A 9,843-nucleotide genomic window follows, 5' to 3' on the forward strand; every position below is an offset into this window, starting at 1 on the left:
AAAAATATTTGAATTTAATTTTTAAACAAATTTTAAATCTTTAGTAAATATTAGATTATAACAGAATAAACAACCTATAATACATTAAAACGCGCAACACTTGGTATTCATTTTACTTATTCTTGCTTTATCTAGTATTCTGATTACTTTTAAGAACGTTCTAACAAAATAAACCCAACAACAATCAAACTTTGAAATAAACCTTAAAAATAAACGTTTCTAATTTAGCTGACAATTGAAAATCATGAAATTAATGGACAACAAACGTCAACATTGCTGGGTATGCCAGTTCACTAGTGGGACATAGAAGCTAGTGGTTTGACTCAGCTTGAATGGACGCGTCAATTATCCACGTAGAGATGGGCGGTTATTGGTAAAAAAACGGTTATAGGTTAACTGGAATTGTCTTTAACGACTGATAAATAATAAATAACGAAAATAATAACCTGATAAAATTAACCAATACAATTTAACCGGTTATTCAAATAACCGGTTTCTTGATAATCTCGATTATCCAGTCTTCTCTGCTTGCTATACCTTAAAGCTGTACACTTGTTTATATATATACAAGGGTTGTACATTGTATTGTATCTAGCTGTATTACCACTACTTTGTCTGATTTTATCTTTTCGATTGGATATCAAGCGTTTAAATCACTGATTTTTCTGATATATTGCTCATCACTACTGCGGTAGTTTTGAGTAGCTTTTGATAAAAATATACGTATATATTTCTATATTAATATACTATCTATTTTGAAGACCATTACAACAAAAATTATTTGCTGACTGGATGGATACTATTTCACTATTAAATCAGTGACAATTTAATTAATTCAGAAACCTGGTGACATTTTACGATAAAACATAATAGGTCTAATAACTGAAAGTTGCCATTGTAGTGTAGTGCTAAGTTTCAATTACGATCAGAATAATGGCTCCCGTCGTAACCTTCCCTAGAGCTAATATCCGTTATCTAAGCGGTATGACCCTTTTCACTTCATAAACAAAGCGTTTTGTAGTTATAGCCTTGTAAAATTTCTACGACATAAAATAAAAAGTAATCACAATAAATTTAGGACGGCGATGTTCTACATTTAATTAATAATGTGTATGACATTTTGTAAATTGTTCTAACACTAATCTTAAAACAATGTAATTTAGAAGAATCGTTTTTACACTAAAAGGTATTCTGTGTTTTAATATATTTATTCACCATTATCTCATAATTCAGCCAAGATTTGTACACTGCAGAACCTATGACTCCACAAGACTTTTTCATTCTTCGCCATTCTGACTGATAGCTAATCAATTGACATTAAAGATTAAAGATTATAGTTGGGTTGTTATATTATATTAATGTTGTATAGCCTGGTTATACGAACATGGCTTAAACTCGAGTTTTATAATTCGGATCAACGCTGAACTCTATAATTTTATTTAGGTATATTTTTCTTGCAGTATAAGATTATAAAATGATTAAAAGCCCAGTTGAACCGAGAATGTACAACCGGGCTTTAATGTTACAACAGCAAAATAAAACATTATTTCAACACAATATGCCACGACACTTTATTTTTAACACTTGACGCACGTTTCGCTAACCATCATATCAATATCAGCAAATGATTAAATTAATTATATAATAATAATACAAATAATAATTATACAGGGTGCAGTAATCGGGCGAGTACAAAGTATCTGGAAAGACACAACAAAGTCGCATCGATCATCTACTTGGAGATCATCAAACAATTCAACATTGACCGAGAAATCCAAGAGCCCTACTACAAATATCATCCACCACCCGTAGTCGAAAATAATAGTTTCAAAATATATACTGGGGATAAAACAATCTTAACAAATAAAACCGTTAGAAGTAACAGACCGGACATCATGCTTATAAATAAATTAAAAAACAGTTTTACTAATTGACATTTCTATTCCTAACAACAACAATATACAAAGCAAGTTTACAGAAAAAATAACAAAGTATCAAGATTTGAGAATAGAAATAAAAAATATATGGTAAATGGAATCGGTCCAGGTAGTCCCCTTGATTGTTTCAGTCATTGGAATTATCCCGGTCAACCTGAAAGAACAATTAAAAGTAATTGGAATACCTGAAAATACTTACCGCCTAATGCAGAAATCTGTGCTGCTTGATGCTGCTAACATTGTTCGTTCCTTTCTAGGTAATTAACAATAGCACTTTGTCTTGTCCCCATGGACCGATAAGGCAGCTTTAAACCTGCTCTGAGCAGTGAAAAAAAAAATACAAATTATTTAAATTTAATGATCTGCTGATGATGCTAACATGATTAGCAAAGCGCGAGTCCATTGTTTAAAAGTGTTTGGTGCATTGTAAAAATTAGTGTTTTGTCTACTCTTAGTAGCCATTCTAGATTTTTTTCGGCTTCTAAATGGACGAAATCATCTATTGTGCCCCCCCCCCTTCCTTGAGTTATAACTCATCACAAAGTCTACCCCTATTGTAGAGGGGACAGAGTAGTTTCCATCCTCCCATCCTCCTCTGACAACAGATGTTCTTCCTCTGAGGGTACACACTCTTCCATGGTTGGAGTTTGACCCTCCATTCCCTTCACAATCGAGGAGCTTGCCTCTGGCTGAGGTACCCATGAGGTATAGGATGGAGGATCTGTCTCCATTTTCTCCACCTCTTTAACTTGGTCTCTCCTTAGACCTGATACCGGTGTTGTCCCGTATCTATAATAGAGGATGTGTCCTTCTTTCTCTATTGTCTTCTTCGATTTAAGATCATTTCCTATTGTGAGGACCTGACCATGACCCTCCTCTCTCGAACTGATGACCCGCCAACTCGATGTCCTTACTTTGAAGTTCCGACCCAAGATAAGGCTCAGCATATAGATGGTGTCTTTCCTTTTGCTCTTCGGCACAAAGACCGTGATGGTCACTAATTTTTAAGCTTACGTGCGATTTTTACCAACCAATTCGCCGATTCTTGAGATACACAATCTATGAGGATCATGCACACCCGAAAGTGTATCCCCGCAAAACGCAACAGACCCACATTTTGTAGATCGTTGTACTTCGTCCAGTATAGCCTCTTCTAGAGACGTGTGCTGGTCGATGGTCAGAGCAACCTCTGAGAAATTCTTTGGTAACACCGCCATTTTCACTTATCCAGCAATAGCGGCAACGCTGGTGATACGTCCCTGCTTGCCTTCCGGTATTGGGCGGCTTTCCATCCTGGCTTTTTTCTCTCCCTGCCGCAGAAGAGGCGAGAGGTTCTCGCTCACTCTCTTGCCCTTTGATGGAGATGAGTCAGACTGCTTCTTGGTTTCTTTACTCTCCCCATTTCGGAGGAGTGTTTTCGTTTTTGCTTCCACTGGAGCAAGTCCTTAGTGGAGCAGTCGGCAGGTATCTCCATGCTTCTGCTCCGTTAGGACCTTTAAATAAACCAATACCTTGCGAGCATTCGCATATGCAGCTATATACAAAGACGAACATCTTAGCATGCTTATTAGTGGTGGGAAAAAAATCGCAAACTGCAATTCAATAGCAGCGATTTTAAAATCGCAATCGCAACCTGCAATTGGCTCTCATAAGAAACTGCGATTGCGATTTCTTCTATTTGCGTGTTTCAATTTAGGCAAACCAATATTACTATGGTTGCGATTTGCGATTTTCTGCGATTTACGATTTTGCTGCGATTGTGATTTTGTAAACTAGAACCTTGATAACTGCGAGTTAGATTTTTTTGGAGTTGCGATTTGCGATATTGTTGCGAATGTAATTTTGTGCTCTATTGAAGCATTTTATAGTAAACTGCGATTGAATTTTCTCTCTAATATTATTTATTTATAGAGAAGGTATTATTTCCTAGCGCCACGATCAATAATATACCGGGTGTTTTTCAAGAGTGGTTAGAAAATAAAAAAAAATATATTTCATATTTTAGAAAGTTTGGCGTACAATTCTGAACATCCTGTATGATTTACGATTTCCATATTTATAGCAAAGTAAGCACAGACCATCTGAAGTAAATACTTAATATAGTTTTGATTTCAGGACAGTTCTTGTATTTACTAATAATTTTTTTAAGAAAGGCTGAAAAATATATAATTTTTATTTATTTATTAATATCTCTGAAATTATCGAAATATATTTACTCATGTCTTAGGATTATGTAAAGTGATCTGAAAGGAAGCCAAAAATGCAATAATATACAGAGTGTTCCATTTAAAAAACATTATCCCGATCCACTCACACTTCTTTGAGCCACCCTATAGAAGTTATTTTCCTGAAATACATGCTAGTACATACTTTAGGTTTGCACTTAAACAAAATTCCCAGGTTTTTTATTCTAGGAGATACAGATGCCCGATGCATTATTGCCGGACCCTGTAGATACTATAGGTTTGTTCCAACCAGCATTTCGGGATCGTTTCAAAATCGTACTTGAATCGGTTTTCTTGCACTTTGTTAGTATGCGCGGACTTCGAATAGTTTCGTGACGGTGCAAAAAGTATCAACGTTGGAACGCTTTGTGGATTGTTTTCGGGACCGTCAAAAGTGTCAAGCGTGCGTGTATCGATCTATTTTTTGTTTTTGTTTAGAATTTCAAAACATTACCCTGTTATTTTTGTTTGCAATTTGCAATAATAATTATTATTATTATTAAAATGGAGAATCAGGATCTAGTAATTGTTAATAAGTGTTGTTTCAACTGTATACTCACTAATTCACTTACCTATCGTCTCTTTTATGATCATGTTATGTGTAGTTTCCTGTTATTTCATTGCAGTGGTAGAATCTTTGAACATCATTTTATAAATAAAAAATTAATTAAAATTTCCAAACGATTTACTCCACACAAACTCAAAGCAAAAAAGTATAACGCACACTTATTCGAATTCGTAAAAAAATAACTAAGACAGGAGCATTAGGACGCCGGACCAGAATGAGCTGTTAAAAATCGATAATCCCTGCCAATATGCTTTCATGCGCAAGTCAACCCAAACAGTTCTCAATTTGGACCATGTACCGAAATTACCGTTCTGAAATCGTAACTAAACGACCCCAAGGTAGGTTGATACGCAAACAGGATCGTCCGATAACCGTCAAATCTCGGTTGGAAAACATTTGAATTACTGCGCACGAGCGTGATCGTTCGGTGACGGTTCTGCGGCGGGTTGGAACAAACCTTATATATACTATTTAAATTGCAATCGCAGATTACAGTCGCTGCGATTTAAAATTTGCAATCACAGTTTCAACTGCGATTAGAGAATCGCAGTTTTGCTCATCTCTAATACTCATACTCTACTATTTTGATTAATAATTTTAGTTCATTATCGCGGTTATCGCGGTTAGAAATTCAAATTGTTTACTGGAGAGTATGGAAAGTAATGTCTGCGGCCGACTACCATTAACCCTTTATCTTTCAGACCCAGGCCGGGAAAAGAGAGCAAACAACGAAAGATTTTAGCTAATGTATTTTCGATACCCGCAAAAACTTTCCAAGAATTTTAAGAGCGTGATTTATAAGAAAATTAATTTCGCTTAGAATTAAATTTGCATTAAGGCTAAGCTTAATTGATTAACGTATAAATAAGTCTATTTTTTAAAGTAGGACATTTTCTACTTGGTATGTCTGGTCTCACTTCTTCAGTTTATCAGGTAATCTAAAGGACTTTCAAACTAAATAAATAAATAAATAAATAAATGCCTTTATTGTCAAAAAATGTTTCAATTTGTAGACAAAGATAAACTAACAAACAAAGTAAAAAAAAACAAGGTACACAAACAAACAAACAAAAGATAATACAAAACATTATACAAATAATATTGTCAGTCTTATTGTTAAAATAAACATTTATAAATGTTTATAATGTCAAAGAACAAAAAATAAAAATAATATTCAAAAATATTTAGCTAGTTTATAGTAAAATATCAATGACCTCTAAATAAATTAATTTCGATGTCATTAGTAAATATAGCAATAGCAAGCATTAGATCAGTGTTTACAAGATCAAATTTGATTTTCAAAATATAATTCATTTACGGCGTAGAAAGCCTTGTCTAGTAAATAAGAGTTCAATGTTTTGCGAAATGAAAAAAATGATGTTATGGATTTGATTTCAAATGGCAGGTGATTGTGCATTTTTTTCGAGTATAATATTAAACTTTTAACTAACTCTGAGCCTGGGATAGGTAGATAAAGATCTTGCTCCGCGTTCCTGAGTGGATAAGTGTGAGATGGCCTTTCTTGAGAAGCTGATACATGTTTACGTATTAGGCAAACGGATTCAAATATAAATAAGGAAGGAAGAGTCAATATTTTTAATTTTTTAAAAAAGTCCCGGCAATGAGTTCTGCTGTTTAGTCCCAGTGAATATCGAACAGCTCTCTTCTGGAGCCTGAAAGTGCGGTCAAATTGAGTCGCACAACACGTACCCCAGAATGGAAGGGCATACCTGAGGTGCGACTCAAAAAGTGCATAATAAACAGTTCTAGCCACTGACAAGTTAAGCTCCTTAGAAACAGACCTTAATGCAAAACAGGCAGAGCTCAATTTTTTTCGACAAAGCTTCGATATGTATGTCCCATTTCAGAGAATTGTCCACAACAAGCCCTAAGAATTTTACAGACTTGACGACGTCAATGGTGGTGTTGTTAAGTACAAAAGGCTGCAACGAGTTTTTATACGACAAAGCTTTAGTTTTAGAAATGTTGAGACTCAGGAGGTTCGAATCGCACCAAGATTTAATGGTGATTAAGTCATTTGATATAATCCTATGAAGTGCCGTGATGTCCTTGTTGCTCCAAGTGAAGCTAGTGTCGTCCGCAAAAAGACATATTTTGCCACTGATGTTTATGTTAGCAATGTCGTTAATAAAAAGAAGAAACAAAATAGGGCCTAGTACTGAGCCTTGTGGTACTCCACATTCTATTGGCTTGCTAGAAGACAACGTGGTATCCACCCTCACAAGTTGACTTCTGTTGCTCAGATACGACTTAAACCATTCGAGAGATGATCCCCTGAATCCATAGTGCTGCAGTTTATTAATTAAGATGTTATGATTTACACAATCGAACGTCTTAGAAAAATCACAGAAAATTGTTGCTGTAGAGTGATGGTTGTTTAGGCTGGAGTAAACTTTATTAAGGAGGGAAACCATAGCGTCATTTGTGGACTTGTTGCTTAGAAATCCAAATTGATATTCAATAAGTATTTTTTACTTAAACAGAAAAGATACCAGCCTTCTTTTAACCAACCTTTCTATGATCTTAGATAGCGTTGGAAGGAGTGCAATTGGGCGATAGTTAGAAGCTTCATCTTTGTCTCCTCCTTTATGCAGAGGAATGATTATTGCCGTCTTAAGACATTTTGGAAAAATACCATTTTGGATGTTTATTAAAGTTGTTAGATCATTCAGAGTGCTTTCTGGCAGATTCGAAAACATTTTTAAAGTTAGCCCGTCGGTCCCAGAAGAGGATTTATTTTTGATGGTATTAATTGTACTGCGAAGCTCTTCTAAAACTACGGGCGAAAAAAAGAAACTGTGTAAGTTTACAATATCATTAGAGAGATAAGAAAGTGGATCATGAGGAGGACATATGGTATTAGTTAAGTTTTTCGCTACATTTACAAAGTAATCGTTAAGGTTCTCAGGTGAGGTAGAGATATTGCTAGACGAAGAAGATTTGTTTTTCAACTCATTCACAATAGACCATGTTTCTTTAGCAACATTACCAGAATTGACTATTCTCCTATTATAATAAAGGTCCTTAGCGGCTCTTATAGTCTTATGATAAATTTTTCTGTATAGTTTTACGTAATTGTGGAAGAAGAGACTGTCTGAGATTTTTTTGTGTGAGATAATGAACGCATGTTTTTAGAAGATATGCGTAGACCTTTAGTGGTCCAAGGTTTATTATGCTTATTTTTTATAGGCCTAAGAGGAAAAGATTTGAACGCTAGACTGATTAATGTTTTTACGAAAATAGAAAATTCGGTGTCGACATCATAAGAGCTAGTATCCCAGTTGGTTGTTTTACATAAGTGGCTGAACTTTTGAGCATACTTTTCTGAAAAAATACGGCATAATTTACGAGGGGCATTTTTGATTTTGAACTTCATCGAAAACTCAGTTAAAACTGTTTCATGATCAGAGAGGCCCGAGCTAAAGACGTTGCAGGCGATGGAGTTAGGATCAAAAGATGACACAACATAGTCTATAGTACTTTAGAACTTTATACTATAGTATATAGTACTATAGAAATTTGTATTATTAGTATTTTTATGCAGTATTTTTCTGGAGAAATTTTATCATTTGCCAATAATTTGCGTATTTCTAAATCTTAAACTAATACCATGCGATCGAACAAAAACGGTGTCAAAGACGGCTGGGGAATGACAATCTATAAAAATGTTGGCGATGTCAAGCCCTAGAAATCATTACTGGTCCGTACTCTTCTTATTTTTTAATGGCACTTACTGTGAGTTGGCCGTAAGAAGGTTGTAATTTATTTTTGTATTGAGTAAAAATTATTTTTAATGGTGTAGTTTAAAATTTGAGAAATTTTTTTTTGAAAATAGATTTGTGTATCTGGAAACGTTCTATCCTTGTTTAATCTCTTTATAATTAGTGTTAATTTTTGATAAATTTTATGTCAATTTTTAGTAAATGACGTCTAGAAATTGACCTCGCCAAAATTATAATCTATTGTCAATCCCCAGCCGTCTTAGTGACCGTTTTTTTCTTTTTTTATTTTTGAACTGAGGAAATTGAGAATATTTACAAAAAAAAGTAAAGGGAAAAATAGTAAAAAAGAGAATAGTTGTTTAAACCCGTCCTACCCAGGTCAACATACATCAATATCAAAACAGTTGAAAATAGAAGCAGCCAAGATCAGAAAAGACATATATCACGCTAAGTAGTTATCATCAAAATTATCAGCACATAGCTTGTACGTTTGTCTACTACTGCACATAAGCCTTAGGCAATAATTTACACTTGTCTCTGTCACTATAATCCCACTGGTGTCTCTTCTGAGACAAGCTATTAACATTCTTGCAACTTGCAAAATGCATAGAGTTATAGTTGCCGTTTAGTTTTCTGGCCCATCTGTGTTTGTCTATTTTGACTAGATGATCCCACCTAGTTCCACTTGAGGTTTGTGATGTGACGAATTCTGAACAGTCGTATTTGGGTAATATACAAACATGAAAATACTTATCCTCTTTTCCTATACCTACCTACATTAATATACCTATGCCGAATTTAAATGTAGTCAGTCAATGGTAGCTTGATAATGAGTATTCGAGAGAAATAAAAACCGATTGTTTTTAACACACACTATACTCAACATAGAATATAAATATTGTAACGTTTTTAGTTCGTTACATGTGTTTTTTATATATAATATATGATGTCTGGGGCCTATCATCACCGGATTCCCTCTCGTTCAGGCCGGATAGTTATTTGGCACGCTTGGCGTAATTTTTACGTAGTTTTACCCTAGTCGCCAACCCTGCTATCGTTTCACTGTTCTGTGGAGGCGCGCGCTGTCAAGATCCTTGTCATATGTCAAGGCGCCTCTCTGCGTTTTAACCTCACTTTGTTTTTGGCCACGGTTGCAAATTCTGCTTTGAGAAATGGCAATTTAAATCTTGCTGCAAAATCTGAATCAGCTGCCATTTCGAAGCAACAAGTAAAGATGAGATATTATCTTTATTAGATTCGTTATTATTATTGAATATTTTTAGGGTAGAGTTTTGGATGTCCCAACTTAACTTGTATTTATATTTTGCTGGCACGTTGGCGTCCCTTTTCTTTTGTCCTCCAGAATGTTA

This window comes from Sitophilus oryzae, unplaced genomic scaffold (assembly GCF_002938485.1).
Source record: "Sitophilus oryzae breed Bouriz unplaced genomic scaffold, Soryzae_2.0 scaffold_1193_pilon_pilon, whole genome shotgun sequence".
Taxonomy (NCBI): Eukaryota; Metazoa; Arthropoda; class Insecta; order Coleoptera; family Curculionidae; genus Sitophilus; species Sitophilus oryzae.